We start from the raw sequence: 15,946 nt of genomic DNA, 5'->3' as shown, positions 1-15,946 counted from the left end.
ACATAGGCTTAGTGTATGCAGTTAACAGTTACTACAACATACCAAACATTAACTTTACTATCATTTCTGACTCTATTAAAATGTATTTGTAGTTCAGCAATAAGGTATCACCTAATGTGAGATCATTTTTGAGAACAAATTGAAAACTAAGAGGTAATTACTTTCCTTAACTTCATAGTCTCAATATTTTGGACATAGGTATTGCTGGGGAAATAGAATTAAAAACAAAACCGCCTCCTAACCCAGAAATTCTCTCAACAAATGTAACTGAGAAATAAAAGTTATTATTGAACAAACATTAAACCAGAATGTGATGTGCATTACAGGCAATCAGCAAAGAGATTGAAGACAGAAAGAAATTTCACACTTTTATATGGTCAAGCAGATACAACTCATTACATGTTTTCAAGACAATAACTATGTAGTCCGCAAGTTAGACACCTTGACATCATTTGCACAGATAATTCATCTTAACTGCATTTGGTTATTGAGGTGACCATCTGTGTTAGCTAATTAGCTTTATCGAGAGGAAAAACAAAGTTCTCATGTCTTTATGACAGAAAGTAGTTTTGCAACTAGGAGCAATTTGCCCACCAAAAGTTAAGCTCCTACTCTCCCATAGAAACTTGGGAGATAGTTGTACTCTCTTTCTTTTTTTTTTAAATTGTGGTATAATTGACATACAACATTATATTAGTTTCAGGTGTACAACATAATGATTCACTATTTGTATACATTGCAAAATGACGACCACAGTAAGTCTAGTTAACATGGGTCACCATACATAGTTATTTTTTTTTTACTTGTGATGAGGACTCCAGGTCTACTCTTAGCAACTTTTGAACATGTTAATACAGTATTAACAATAGTCACCATGCTGTATATTACATCCCCATGACTTATTTTATGACAAGAATTCGTATTTTTGTCTGTGTAGGGCTGTTTACCATTCTCAAATAAACAACCCTGTTTAGAAAAAAAACACTTATCACTCTTTTTTGCCTCCCACCTAATTCAAAAGTTTTAGAGGGTAAGGTGGAGAGGCGGTTGACTTTAGATTTGCCCTAGGTGAAGAATGTGGTTCAACCAGTGTACAGAATATAATGCCTTAAAAACTTGGCTACAGGAACACACCCTGTAATAGTGACTAATAACAGCTATCATCCTGTTAAAAAGATCGCTTAGTTATCTTTGTTTAGCTCACATTACTCATTTTCCACTAAATTCTTTTGGTGAAGAACGCTTCAGAAACAGCCCTCGCTGGAAGAGGAAACCAATTTGGGTTCTTCAAGCATTCTAGACTTCCGAAGGGGAAAGGACTTACTATAGGGGACCATCACAGGACCTGCTGTACGCTTTTTAACAGCATCCATCACAATTCCAGCATTGAGCGTCTAACCTCGTTTTTAAGGCAGTCTCAGTCACTGGGAATTACAGGAATGAAAACAACACAGTTCCTGCCTTTAAGGCACTCAGAGTCCATTGGAGAAGCCGAAAACCATTCTAAAGGAATCAACGTTAAAGTAGATGCAAATAAAACATACAGGGAAAAGCGACTGATTCTGAGGGTGAAAAGTGCGCATTTGAGGGGGAAGGGGGGCTCCGCAGCCCCAAAGCTGCTTCCGTTCCCTGAGATTTCAGCTCCCGGGATCGCCCAGCACCCCGCGGGCACACTTAACATTTTAATCATGCCTCCGCCCCCACCCTCCGAATTCCTTTCCGGCTGCCGACCCGCAGGGTAGTCCTTTCCAGGCGGCCCCAGCTTATCACCCCCGGCCCGGCCACTTCCCGGCCACGGCCAGGCGAGCCTCCCAAAGTTTCCTGTGACGCCGCCGTCCGCCTGTGGCCCCATCTCGCCCGCACTCCCACCCAGGCAGCCCTGGACACCGGCTGGAGAGGAGCGGGTTACAGGGACGAGGAGAGCAGCGCCAGCAGGACGACCTCGGAACCCCACCCGAGCCGGGGAGCGGGGCCAGAGGGCGGCGGCCGCAGCTCCACGCCTCGCTCCGCCTCGCCCGCAGCCCCCAGTCCGCGCGCGCCCACCGGGCCCGGAGCCTGCGTCCCACCCCTCGGGCGCTCGGGCCAATCAGCCGCGCCCCGCCTCCTGGGAGGTGGTAAAGGAGGGGGTTGGGGGCCAGGCGGCAGCGCCCGCCTTCCGCTCGTGCCCATTGGCTAAGGCCTCGAGGGTGCCCGGAGACCGGAGCGCAGCAGGATTGGCCGCACAGGCTTGTGACAGCGGCGCCCATTGGCTGTGGCGGCCCCCGTGACGCGGGGTGGCGACTGGCTCCCGTGTCTGAGGGGCTCCTGCTTGTCAGGTTCTAGGTAGGTGAGTTTCGCGCCGCCGGCGGCAGGCGCTGTTGCCCGGGGCAACGCCGGGGGAGGGGGGGAAGAGGAGGGAAGGCAAGCCGAGAACGGGGGCAACACTCCCTGCCCTCATGGGGGCGCCTGGGACTCAGCCCTGGTTGCGGCGGCTGCGCCGAAGGCTCTTCCTCCGCCCTCAGCCAACTCCCTCCCGCCCCAGGCTGCGGGGTCTCCCGCCCGTCGTGGGCCCGCGGCAGAGCATTCCTGGTTGGGGCTTGGGCCGGGCTGCCCACCCGGTGTGGCGAGGCCCGCCCCTCCCACCAACCCGGGACGGGAGGCTGAGGGGGCGGGTGCCGGCGCGAAAGGGCTGAGGCGGGCGCAACGGCCCCGCCCCGTCGCCGGGTCGGGGGGCTGCGGGGTGTGGGGCGGTGTAGAGGGGACTGTGGGCACCGCCCATCACGCCCGCACCCCTTGCTCACGGTGCGCTTTTCCGCTGGGGCGGCCACCCCAACCCCTAGTTGCGCCCCCGATTGCTCCCCACGTCTGGGGCCCTGCAGCCTCCCTGGACCCGCGCCGTCCGCCCCCGGCTCTTCTCCCCCAAGTCAGCTTCCCCACCTCCCGCTGTTAGTCCGCACCTCCCATCCCTGCTCCTGTCTTGGCCAGAGGTGACCCCCCAAGAGATAGTCGAGAGAGAAACCGTTTTGTGGCTGGTGCAGCCGGGTGGTTTCTGCTCTGTTCTCTCTTTGCCATTTAGGGTTGAGGAGGAGGTGTTCGTAGGCACCTTCGGGACAGCTTTCTGCCTTGGCGTTTCCCTTAGTATTAACTTTCTGAAACCCGCTAATTGGGTTGGTGTTGGCAGGGCGCAAGTTAAGGAGTTAACTGTGAAGTTGTCGCTTTTTACTTTGTACGTTGTGACTTTGATATCTGGTGCTGTGCAATCCCAAATCTAATGATTTATTAAGGCTGGTAGCCTTTCATTTTCCTTTGCCTTATGACTAAAAAAAAAAGCTTTAATCTTTTTAATTCATAAGAAACTGCGTATATTCATAGCAATCTCGCTGTTACTTTGAGGAAAACTGCTCTAAAAGTGTAGTACCATTTTCCTCTTTCTCCAGATAAAGATGATAAAAAATTTCTCGAGTGGTGTCACTGTATACAAGAGTGTAATTGAAAAATCAGTAAGAGTAGACCAAAACTATTTTAGTGATTAAAGACTGGAAAATACTTTTCAACCTATGGAATGGGAACAAGATTAAAAAAAAAACTATTGCAAAATACAGTTATTTCATTAGTGCAGCGTTGTAGTCGTGGTATACCTGTATAGTCTTTAGGGAGACATGCTCGTGAAGAGCCATACGTTTGTCAGTCAATGCAAAGGAAGGCTGAGCCTGTCTTTTGTAATCCAGGAAATCTCTGCTGGTACTCTTGAGCCAAGGAAGCTATGCTTCCAAAGGTATTGGGCATGTATTGAGAGTACATAGGCATACTTGGATACTTTTTGTCTGTTTGCTTCCATGAAAGACCTGTAGTGACGATCTGCTTGTCTTCTGTGCTGCTGGTTGGCAGCATTAAATATATATAATGTAAACTTATTTAGGTCCTATTAAGGCCACTTCTGTACTCTTCTAAGGTTAATGTCAGTAGTTTGGAAGAAATAATTCAGGCTTTGAGTAGACAAATCACTTTCATTTTTATCTTCACCTGTTATGTAGCTGTGATTCTGGTCTGTGAACTTCTCAAATTTGCTATTTTCTTTGCTCCAGTATTTCATTATGAGAAATTTCAAACAATGCAGAAAAGTTGAATTGTACAGTAACTACCCAACCACCTACACAGCACTAACATTTTCAAGACAGCAATTACATGGTAAATATTAAGGAGCTGAAATGATAAAGTTGGAAAACCAGCATAAATATATATCATACCAAGATATCGTGAGGTGCTTATTTCCATTTATAGATGAAAATAGTGTAGTTTAACTCCATAAGACTATCATAAAGCAATCTTGTGAATGAGTTGAAAGTCATCATCTTTATAAATCAAGGCCCAGATAAGTAAATTGGATTTTGGTAATCAGAAAAAAAGGAAATCTAATGAACTTGTTATACAAATAAAAGATTTGTTTTAAAATTGGATTCCTGTGTTAATAAATTGTACTTTTGTACTTGATTTTTAAATGAGCATCTTCTTCTGAAGACAGGTCCAAGGAACTTTCAATTATGCAATGTTTTGGTAACGTACTTAATAACTTGGATCAATCTTATGTACATTGTTTTGGAATAAGAATGTATTTTTGTAATGGAAAAAGAAAGCTTACAAATGTGAACTTTTTTTAGTAAAACTATTTCATGGAAAGTGAAGTAATTATCTAGAGAGATTTAAGTCAATATTTTGATAGGGCTCAAAACTATCTTGGGTGTTGTTTCATGGTATTCTAAAGGAATGTTTTAATATAGAACTTCAGTTTATAATAAAAGAATAAGAAATGGATGTAAGTTCACATATGTGTATATTATATTGGTAATTTTTCCATACTTAGGAAATTCCTGCACTCTTCCCTAAGTATTTGAATCCTGCCTTTCAGTTTTAGTATACCTTAAATCTATTTTTCATGCTTATTTATATAGCTAATTTCTTAAATATTGAAATTGAGCTATGTCTGAGAATTTATAGATCTTTGGATTGCCTCATTATTATTTTTCCATATCTCATTTAACTTTGGCATGCTTATGTATGGTTAAATTACCACATCACTGAGAGATTAAAGGGAACAAGTAGGTCATAGTTTTGGAAATTTGGACAGAATAAGACGTTTAGATATTGTTTGATCAAAGCTCCAGGTTTTGTTTTCCCCTCTGCCACCTTCCTTCTTTCCTTTTCTTCTTCCTTTCCTATTTTTATTTTTATTATAAAAGTTAAATGCTTTAAAATAAGTTCAGAAAACTGTAGAGAAGAAAAGTCACCAACAATTCCACAATAGTTAATGCTTTGGAAAATAACTGAAACTTTTGTTTCTTCTCTAACACTGTAGGACTCATTGCAATTTTATGGTCTTCATTGCAGTATATCTGCCCTTGCATCTAACCTGGCAGGAGTTCCTGAGCTTGAGACTCAGTTACCCTAAATTAGAAGAGGGCTCCAAGATCTGGGGAAAATGGAAAAGAATAAATAGAGGACAGATTAAAGTCAGAACAAAAGAATGAGACCCAAGCAATTATCCACTTTTTCTTATTTCGTAAGAATAAATATAATCCTAGTTACCTATGTGAAACTGCTGTATGGCTGACGTAGTATGGGGCCTCTCAAGTTTTTTCTCTGAAATTCAAAATGTCTAGGTAAGATGAAGTTTACTTAGTGCCTTTCTACAGAAATTTTTAGATTTCTCTACTTTTGGGAGGTTACATATCCAGCTTTTTAAAACTTAATGTCATGTGTGACTTGGAATTGTTTCTTAAATATTCATATATACTTATCAAGTGATGACTAATTTTTATTCTATATATCATCACCACTTACTCTAAGTTTAATATTGTCTCTTCCTTTAGAAGGTTTTAATTAAAAGATTGAAAATTTTAATGTAAGTGTTTCTTTCCAGGTTGAAGGGTGTAGTGAAAGACAATTTATTTGTTTTGAAGACAAATAATCTGGGTTTCAGTGAGAAATCAGGATTTTCCTCTGTGAGATCATGGGCAAGTTACTTCATCTCTTTAAACCATAGTTTCCTCACGTGTAAAATGAGGATGATAAAATTGCCTCACAAGCTTGTTAGGAAGAAGAAATGAAACAATCTAGGTCTGCCTGAATTTAGGAAGTCCTCAATTTTCACAGTTCCTTACATGGTAGCTTTAATTTTATCTCTCCTAATAGCAGTTTATTTTACTGTCCTTAAAGTCTCGAAATTTTAGATTTAGGAAATTAAAATAATGTACATTAAGTTTACTTAAATTGAATGACATTTGCATTTGTGCAAGCAAAGCAAATAATTAGCAGTATCTCAGATTAGCTGTTCTTTTATAGTTCTTTGATTACCATATTTCAGGTCGGGATAATCAGAAATTTACTTTAAATGCTTTGTACCTCAAAATATATCTATTGTCTGAATTCCTGTTATTTTTCTTTCACCTTAGATTATCATTTGTTGTTGGATGGTTTTCCAAAATTCCTTTCCTTTTTAACCACAAGTATTTGCTTACAAGTGGTACAGAAAAGCTAAATGTTACTTTCTTAAATCTCTAACTAGTGTTCCTTCCCACCTTAAACCACATTTACTTTATTATTCTTTTAAATATTTATTTTTCTTCTTCTTCTTCTCCCCAAAGCCCCTAGTACGTAGTTGTATATTTTAGTTGTAGGTCCTTCTGGTTGTGGCGTGTGGGACGCCGCCTCAGCATGGCCTGATGAGCAGTGCCATGTCAGTGCCCAGGATCCAAACTGATGAAACCCTGGGCTGCTGAAGCAGAGTGCTCGAACTTAACCCCTTGGCCACGGGGCTGGCCCCAAACCACATTTACTTAATTTGTTTAAAATTTAAACTTTATTTTCAAGTGGAATAGCACATAAAACTCTTAGTTTTAGCTTCTTGCTGATGTGTATGTTTATTTTTTAGGCGGCAATATTTTATAAATATCTCTATTTTAAAATATGTGTTCTATAAGTATAGTATTCATTTCTTAAAAAACATAACTTGTAGTTTAATGCACAGATCAGCCTATGGTTATTGGGTGTTGTGAAGCAAGCACTGAATTGAGTAAAGAGTTAGGAGTTGAACCAGATAGTAACCAGATAGTCTTTATTGTCTCATCTAGCAGTAAAACAAAGATTTTGTAATCTAAGTCGGAGATTCTCAGTATTTTTTCTCATCCAAGTGCAAGATATTTACGTGTGTGACATATTCTAATGTGCAGTTTCCTGGCATGCTCTCTGTAATTCCGTCTTGTCCTTTTCCACTCAGGAAAGTGTCTCAGAATGTAAGTGATTAAGAATGACATCATTATAGGGCTAAACTTGAATCTGCACTGATTTATTGAGGAAAGTGAGTCATTTAAAAATGTATATAACCATTATTAGTAACAAATACTGAGACACACCTTATAGTACTACAGTTGAGACCCGAGTTACTTCCACATTTTCCTGAAATGAATGCCTTTCCACTTTTTCTTATCTGTCTTATAATGCCACAGAAGAAAAGATTACCAGACTAATTTTATGTAATTGACAATGAAGAATACATTTAAAAGTAAGAGTAACTAATAATGAACCTTTAAAAATATTTGAGTAACAGCATCATGGTCTTTATTATAAATAAATTATAAATAAAATAACACTAATTATTGTAGAAAAGTTGAAATTAGTTTTCCAGTATAAATTATTTTACTTTCAGAAAAAGTATTTCCGTAGTGGGACAAATGGTTTTAGGAGAAGGGCAAATACTAGAATATTTATGTTTTAGGTGTTTGGTATATAAAAGTGCTCTTTACATTGCTTCAGTCAGGAAATATCTTTAAAATTACATTGCTGTGAATGAGATTGCTCTTAAATAGCTCATCTTACATGGAAGTATTATGTATAATATGCATTTGGAAGTGAAGAGTTAGGAAAACTATGTTCATTAGACCCTTGACATTAGCAAGTGGTATTTCTTGAAACCTTTGTGAATAACTACCTCTATAAAATAAGGTCAAATTTAATTGAAAAATTTAAGTGATCCTTTCAGACTGTTAATGAGTCTGTAAATAGTCATCAAAATTGTTAATTTTTTGCTTCTAAAACAAAGGCTGGATGATTTTGCATTACATCATTAGTATACGTACAAAAGTTCTTACTCTTGACTTTTGCATCCTGGGGTTTGTAGAACAAAAGAGTATTTCTGGCTTAATCACGAAGCCTGCTGCATTGTCACATAGTTGAAGAGTTAGTCCTTGGTCACTGTAATGCTTTCTGCTTGCTGCTGTTTCTTGAGTTTGTTTTCTCCTTGGAGTTGAACACTTCTGTAGTTTGTGTCCTTTCTGCTCTCTGAATGTCTTGAGCTTGGGAGGATTTCCCAAGTTTCGCCTGTCGCTTGGTGGGGCTCTTTTTTATTTTATTTATTTTTTATTTTTTGAGGAAGATTAGCCCTGAGCTAACATCTGCTGTCAATCCTCCTCTTTTTGCTGAGGAAGACTGGCCCTGAGCTAACATCCATGCCCATCTTCCTCTACTTTATATGTGGGACGCCTACCATAGCATGGCGTGCCAAGCAGTGCCGTGTCTGCACCCAGGATCCGAATTGGCGAACCCCGGGCCAGTGAAGTGGAACATATGCACTTAACCACTGCGCCACTGGGCCAGCCTGGTGGGGCTCTTTTAATTTCATATTATATAAAGAAAAATGCATTTGACTCTTCTACCAATATTCAGTTTTGGTAACAAATGGGGCAGTAGCCACCCTAGTGGCTATACTACCTCTTACTTCATGAAAATGTGTATACAGTGTTCTGACTTTCTTTAAATTATATTTCCTTCAGAATCACATGCTTTCTATATACATTCTTATATAGGTTAACCATCATTTTAACTTTCATAACGTTTTACAAATTTTGCTTTGATAGGAGCAAAGGGAACATTTTTAAGCATCACCTATATGTTTGTTTCACGATAGAGTCTGTAGAGTATGGTGAACTTTCTAAACTTTCTAATGATGCAGATCCAGTCACCGTTACGTTCATATCCATTCTGAATTTACTCCAAATTTATATGTTCTGGTTAAGTACCATCGCTTTGTCAGGCCTCTTTACTTTCTATGTATTGAATAAATTGGCAATAGTAGAGTAATTAAAGGGAACTAAACAATGCACTTGTTTCAGATAATTATTAATGACAAATAATTTGATAGATTGCTATCCCAATTATTTATAAACAATTATGTTGGACAAAGTATAAGAATCTTTACTACATTTGTATACAATAGAAACTTTTTACAAAGCAGGAGGCTGATTTCTTTGTCTTAGCAACATATGTATGTGTAGACATATATAGATATATGTAATATAATTATTTGTTTATGCATAGTCCTTTTTTCTCCCCTCCTTAACATTTCTTTTTGAGGAAGATGATCCCTGAGCTAACATCTGCCACCAATCCTCCTCTTTCTACTGAGGACTAGTGGCCCTCAGCTAACATCTGTGCCCATCTTCCTCTACTTTATATGTGGGATGCCTGCCACAGCATGGCTTGATGAGTGGTGCATAGGTCCATGCCAGGATCCGAACCAGCGAACCCCGGACCGCAAGTGGGAAGCAGAGCACAGGAACTTAACCAGTATGCCACTGGGCCAGCCCCCATGACGACTCTTTAGGTTGGAAAGCTTGTATTTTGTTTTTGATCTAGAACCAATCTTAAATCACATCCTTTATCAAAGGAGACCCAGCTATAAAGTGATACCTGGGATTTGAATTTATGTCTTTCATATGCTAAACGTGAAATAAATACTAATGATAAATGCCTAAATATTGGCATTAGCGGTCCTGGATTTAACAGCAGTTTCAACTATTTGGGAGTAACTTTAAAGCTCCATGTTGAAATATTTGCAGTTTTGCTGAAATGACTTCCTCCTCTTGCAAGTGAGACCCTAAGATATGCACAACCCTAGTTAACTGCTCAGTGTCTGTATCTCACCTTGGCTTTGTTCTCTCTTTGAGGTTGTCTTATATTATAACTTTTGTCAAGTGATAATACCTTATTTCTTTGTAAAAAATTTTCCTGAAAAGGGAAGCCAGCTGCTAGAAGTGGAGAAAAAGTAAAGAGGACTAAGACAGTGGTGGATCTTAGCCAAAAAATAGACATTTTTTAATAAGTTTAAAAATAGAATGTTGAATCCTGTGAGTCTTTGATCTGGATGTGAATCAATCCACCACACCTTCTATGGAAACAAAAGTTGACTTGTGAAAATTTTTACTGAGTGTTCCAGCTCTGTCAAAAATTCTCATGTGTTTTAGACACGTTTCTTGAAAATGTCAGGTATCCTGACAGAAAATGTCAGGATTTATATTCAAATTTATATTCATAAATCCTGTCTGTTCCACTTCCTTCCCCTCCCACCCTCAACAATAATATTTGAAAGAGATTTGACTATTTATTAATAGCTGCTACTTTCTAGAAGTTAATGTAGTACCTGCAAATATCTTAAAATATTGACATAAACAACAGTATCCTCACTTGTAGGATAGTATAGGTGTCCTTTTCTGACATTCACAGTTAATTATAACAGAATATTAGCTAAACCTTGATGATGGCCTCTTTCTAAGGTTCTGGTTTCCTACTTATATTTTTGAGCCTGATTTACCCTGTGACTGGAACTGGCATTCTGGGATTGAAGTGACTTAGCTTAGAGACACTTGCTACTATTTACAGTAATATCATGGTTTTTGAAAGAGGATGAAGATGGTAAAGAAATAGATGTGTCCTCAAGGTAGCCTACATTATAAAAATAATGCAGAATTGTTGTGTGTCACATAAGTGGCAAGTTGTTTCAGGAATGGGACCAAGAGCAGAAAGGTATATGATTCTTCCTTTTTTGGTCATTCAGCAATTGTTAATAGAATGCTCACTCCATGTAAGGACTTAGCTGTGACTACAGATAATTATAAAGTGTAGAGGAGTTTCAGATGGTTTTCCCCAGAGTGTGAGGTAGTAGAAAGAGTGTGATATTAGAACCAGAACTGCCTAGGGTTGAATCTATGCTACCAGTAATTAGTTGTATGAATTAGGCAAATAATTTGATTCTTATAGCTTCAGTTCTTTCATCTGAAAACTGATGGCAGTTTTGTCTGATAACTGGTCAAATACTAGATTTTTTCAATACCCTTCAGTTGCATGAGAGTAAAACTCTACTCATACTAGCTTAGGGCACTGGGAAGAATAGAAGTGGACTCTGTTTAGGCACAGATGGATTCAAGGGCTCCAACAATGGTCTCAGGACACACTCAGTGGCTTTCTCTTGTATCAGATATACTTTCTGGTAGCCCTTCTCCATGTGGAGCTTTCTAATGGCTCCAGGCTTACGTTCTTTCAGTTTAGCAAGCCCAACATAAAAAGAGCTTCTCTTACCCATAGTTTTAGCAAACGTCCTGGAATTACATCTCACTAAATGAATTGGGTCATGTTTCCATCCTTGATCCTGTGGTCAGGGGGATAACATGTGATGATAGGCCGGATCTGGATCAGGTGCTGACTGTTGGAACTGGGAGTAGTCCATGTGGTCAGCTACATGGACTGGAAGTCAGGATTGGTCAGTCACTGAAAGAAAAAGAGGAAGAGGGGAGCAGATGCTGAGTAAACATAACCAAAAAATATGCACTATAATCCTCCCAATATGCATACATGTCCTCCTTTACACATATACCCTTGAAAAAATGCCTTCATCTAACATAATGCCAATCTTTTATGTACAACTTCCAGTGCAACCTGCCCACCAATAAAGGAAGACAATTCAGAGACTTGTCTAGTTAATTACTGCATCTAACTTTAAATCGAGGGTTTCTGGGTAATTTCTCTCCATTCTGTTTGAATAGATAGCCTTAGAGTCTAGGAACTTATGGTTAAATGATGACTATAACTAATTTTAATAAAACAGTGTTCAGGGATTGAAGGAAAATAGCATAAGGACAGTAAAAACTCTCATTTAGAAAAGAGAAAAAGAGGAAACAACCCATAGAGATTTTCTAATCCATGATATATTCATATTTCGTTGCACAGTGATGGCAAGGACTCTTTGTCCTGGCAGTGGAATATGATTTGTTTTTTGAGGAAGATTAGTCCTGAGCTAACAGCCACTGCCAATCCTCCTCTTTTTGCTGAGGAAGAGTGGCCCTGAGCTAACATCTGTGCCCATCTTTCCCTATTTTATATGTGGGACTCTTGCCACAGCATGGCTCAATAAGCAGTATATAGGTCCGCCCCTGGGATCCGAACTGGTGAAACCCAGGCTGCCGAAGCAGAGTGCATGAACATAACTGCTACACCACCAGGCTGGCCCTGGAATATGATTTTTGATTAGCCAATGTGGCTCTTTCTGGTTCTACCACCTAGGAAGATCTTCTTTGTTCTTTTTACTCCTAGTCACAGCCAAGATGAGTATTGAGAGGAATTCCCTTACTGAAGACTGCCTTAACAGCCTGTTTTCTGTTGATGAAGGGTTGGAGTCCTGGGAACCGTCTTAACCATCCTAGGGGTTGAATAGTAACAAATCTTTGTTAGGAGTTTCTTAGGCAATATAACTTTCTTATAAACTTAGAAAGTTTTTGATTTATTTGCATTTGATCAACTTCTCCCAAGTACCCAAAGCCCAAATACTAGTCCTTGAATCAAATCATTGGCTGGTATGTCTCTAAACAACTTTGCCCATCACTCTAACCCAGTGGTTCTCCAACAGGGGACAATTTTTAACTCGGGACATTTGGCAATGTCTAGAGATATTTTTATTGCCACAAAGTGGGGAGGGACTAAGCTTCTAGTAGCTAGAGCCCAAGGATACTGTTAAACATCCTACAATGCACAGGACAGCTTCCCACAACAAAGAATTTTCCAGTTTAAAATGTCAGCAGTACTGAGATTGAGAAACCATGCAAATCCTAGGCTTCTCAGTTTCCTTCTTGGCCTCTGTCTCTGGGCCATTCAGAGCAAATTCTTGAGGTCACAGTGCACAGATAATTTGTCTTTATTCCCAGGCTGTTTCATAGTGGATGGTTCTTTATATTATGGGTAAATATCTTTGCTAGGATGCTTGAGTAGGTGCCTAGAGCATTAGGCTTTTCCCACCTTTTGTTTTTGTATGGTTAAAGGCTTAATTTTCATTTAGGAATATTTGATTTTCAACTCTGTAAATTGCAAGATTATCAGCCATCTTGGATTTGTAGTGAAAGACTGAAAAGATTTTCCTTTTATTAAGACTGCAATGTGTGCTGCTTTTTTGAAGGACCTTACTGAGGACTGCTATATAGTAGGCAATATACCAACATCCTAACTTTTTTTTTTTTACCAAGTACCCTTTCAGTTACATCTTTAGTAGGTACGTAGTCTGATTTATAAGAGGTGGCAATTTACCAGCTGTTTTGCTTGTTAAGGATTGTTGACTTCTCACCCTACAATAGAGGGATACCAAATTTCCTTCACTTTCTATTATTAATTCAGTCAGTTCCATATTTTGAGCTGTCATTTGTATTACCTGATTTCTGGCTTAAATTTTTATATTTGTCAGGCTTCTTTTGCATGCCAGTAATAGAAACCCAATTAAAAAATCAGTCCTTCCCGTTTAAGTGGCAACTACATTCTTGTTTTTGCTCAGACCTCGAACTTTGACCTTGTCCTCCACTCTTTTTCTTTCATTTCTCCCACACAGTCTTTCAGTATATTCTGTTGGCTTCAAAATGTATCTGAAATCTGGCCAGTTCTCATCACCTCTACTTGGGTCACTCTGGTTCAACACCATCCTCTTTCTCTTTCTAAGCCCTAACAAGTCTCCCTGCTACTACTGTTGCCCTCAGAATATTAGTGTCATCCTTTTGAAAAGTAAGAGATCACATCACTTCTTTCTCAGAATCTTTCAGTGGCTTCCCATCTAACTCAGAGTACAAGTTCAAGACCTTAAAATGAGCTAGTTTTGTGGTCCTGCTCTCCCTCCCTCATGCAGGATCTTTCTCCAAACTCAGATTTTACTATTGTCTCCACCACTCACTCCACGCAGGCCTCCTTGCTCTTCCTTAAATAGATATTTTGCACTTACTTTTCCTCTGGCCTGGAATACCTTTCTCCAGATATCCATTCAACTCACTTCCTTATATCCTTTAGGTCCTTGCTCACATATCACTTCATCTGTAAGATCTTTGATCACCTAACAAAAACTTGAAGTCTCCTCCCTCCCCCATACTTATTTCCTTTTCCTACTTTTTCTTTCTTTATAGCCCTTACCATCACTTAGCACTGTGGATTTTACTTATTTATTTTGTAGTTTGTTTCCAGTCTCTAGAATATAATCTCCATAAGGGCAGAAATTTTTCTCTTTTGTTGTATAGGAAAATGCGTGGCACATAGTTCAGTAGTCTCTCAGCAAATATTTGTTGAATGAATTAATAAATAAGAAAAAATAATTATTGGCTCACGTAACTGTTAAGTCTGAAACACTGACAGGATTGAGAATAAATACCCTGTAGAGGGAGAGAGATTACTCATTAAGCAAATCTTCTCCAGAGGAGAGGGGGGAAGTGTCTTTAGGTTTACCTTACAATATAAGTAAATGTAAGTGAAAAATATAAAACAACATAAGAAATGTAAGTTAAAAGAAAAATCTTCCAGTGAAGGGAAGGAGAGGGCTTTATTTCTCCAAAGCTCATTGGAGGCTTCTGTATTTAGGGAGACACTATCTCTAGCTTCCAAGTCTGTCTGTTGTGAAAATGTCCTTGTAGTACGTTTTGCGCAGAAGGCTTTGACTATGTAGGAATGTGAGAAATCCAGAGAGAATTGTCCTATAGCAATTCTAAATTCCAGCAGCTACATCTGTTCACACCTGAATTCAGGTGTGATTAGATCTAGGGACAAAATGTTTTCAGAGTTTTCTTCATGTCTCTTTTCATCTCTTGGCTATTCTTTTCTCTGGCTTGGCTCATTGTCAAGTAGGTACTTGTCATGTTCTTTCAGTTTAGCAACCTCAGCTGAAAGAGAACTTTCCTTTCTAATTAGTTCCTGCAAAAATTTTGGAAATGAGTCTTATTGGTCCAATGGGTCACACATACCCATTCCTGAACTTCTGCTTGGGGGAGAGAATATGCTGATTTTCCAGACTTGGGTCATTCACCTATTCTGGGAACTTCATGCTTATTCCAGGAACTTGAGAGTGGGAATGACTAGTGCCACCTAAACTACATGGATTGAGAATAAGAGGAGAGTAGTTCAACAGAAGAAAATTGAGATGCTGCTACTGAAAGAAGGAGAGTAAAAAACAACACAGGTCTATTGCTTACATACACATGCAGCTCATGCATTGCATTTGATCAACTTCTCCCAAGTACCCAAAGCCCAAATCCTAGTCTTTGAATCAATCCATTGCCTGGTCTGTAAATAACTTTGCCCATCACTCTAACCCAGTGGTTCTCCAACAGGGGGCAATTTTTGCCTCAGGGAACATTTGGCAATGTCTTTATACTATGGGTAAATTTAAAAAATGTCTGGAGACATTAAAAAAAACCCAACTTAGAATCTTACTATATATAGGCATTCCTGCCTCATCTATTTTTTACCTAACATCACATCATGAACAAGAAATTTTCTTTGAAAACATGATTTTAAATGGATGTAAAATTATATTTAAAATCATTGCTTAATTTTGGATATTTGGTTTATCAGGATAAGGATATTATTTATTAGAGAAGTAGGAGGAGCAGAGGTGATAAAGAGAAGTAGGGCCAGGACAAGGGTGAGGCAAGAGAGATGCCTAGGACACAAAATTTAAGACAGTACTCATTTTTAGGGTCATACAGCTGCAGGGTGGCGCTTGCCTGACCCCAAAAGTGAACGTCCTGTAAATTTTGGGCCCTAAGCACCTCTCTCACCTCACCCTAGTCCTAGTCTTGAAGAGAAGCACATTTAGGGAATAGGAATTGTGTTTGTCTGAGTG

General features: G+C 39.6%; 1 protein-coding gene across 31 annotated transcripts in view; it reads left to right on the top strand.

The window, feature by feature from the left end:
• The first annotated feature begins 1,702 nt into the window (after nt 1-1,702).
• FER (FER tyrosine kinase) overlaps nt 1,703-15,946 on the top strand; it is a 441,906-nt gene continuing 427,662 nt past the window's right edge. For 9 of the 31 annotated variants that reach the window (XR_011425641.1, XR_011425638.1, XR_011425627.1 and 6 more), the window contains exon 1: nt 1,703-2,322. The gene's annotated coding sequence lies outside the window, so the exon portion shown is untranslated. Of the gene's footprint in view, nt 2,327-9,504; nt 9,635-15,946 lie in introns of those variants that run through there. The other 22 variants (XR_011425626.1, XR_011425637.1, XR_011425629.1 and 19 more) reach the window with 8 other exon arrangements.

The sequence above is a fragment of the Equus caballus genome, chromosome 14 (genome assembly GCF_041296265.1).
Source record: "Equus caballus isolate H_3958 breed thoroughbred chromosome 14, TB-T2T, whole genome shotgun sequence".
Classification (NCBI taxonomy): domain Eukaryota; kingdom Metazoa; phylum Chordata; class Mammalia; order Perissodactyla; family Equidae; genus Equus; species Equus caballus.
This window is presented reverse-complemented; position numbering and strand designations above follow the sequence as displayed.